Consider the following 208-nt stretch of genomic DNA (forward strand, 5'->3'; position numbering starts at 1 on the left):
GCGGAGGGGCGGGCGGTCGCGGGGGCGCTTGGGGGCGTGGGGGCTGCGGCGCTGCTGCTGCTGCTGCTGCTGCAGCAGCAACTCGTCGCCGACGGCCTCGAGGCCCTTGTGCGTCTTCTTCAGCAGCAAATCGGGCCCCACAGTTTCCGTCAGCAGCACGGCCCGCCGGAAGTGCCGCTCCCGCTCCGCCCGCCGCTCCTGCTGCACT

The sequence above is a fragment of the Eimeria tenella genome, genomic scaffold (genome assembly GCF_000499545.2).
Source record: "Eimeria tenella Houghton genomic scaffold, Eth_scaff2551, whole genome shotgun sequence".
NCBI lineage: Eukaryota > Apicomplexa > Conoidasida > Eucoccidiorida > Eimeriidae > Eimeria > Eimeria tenella.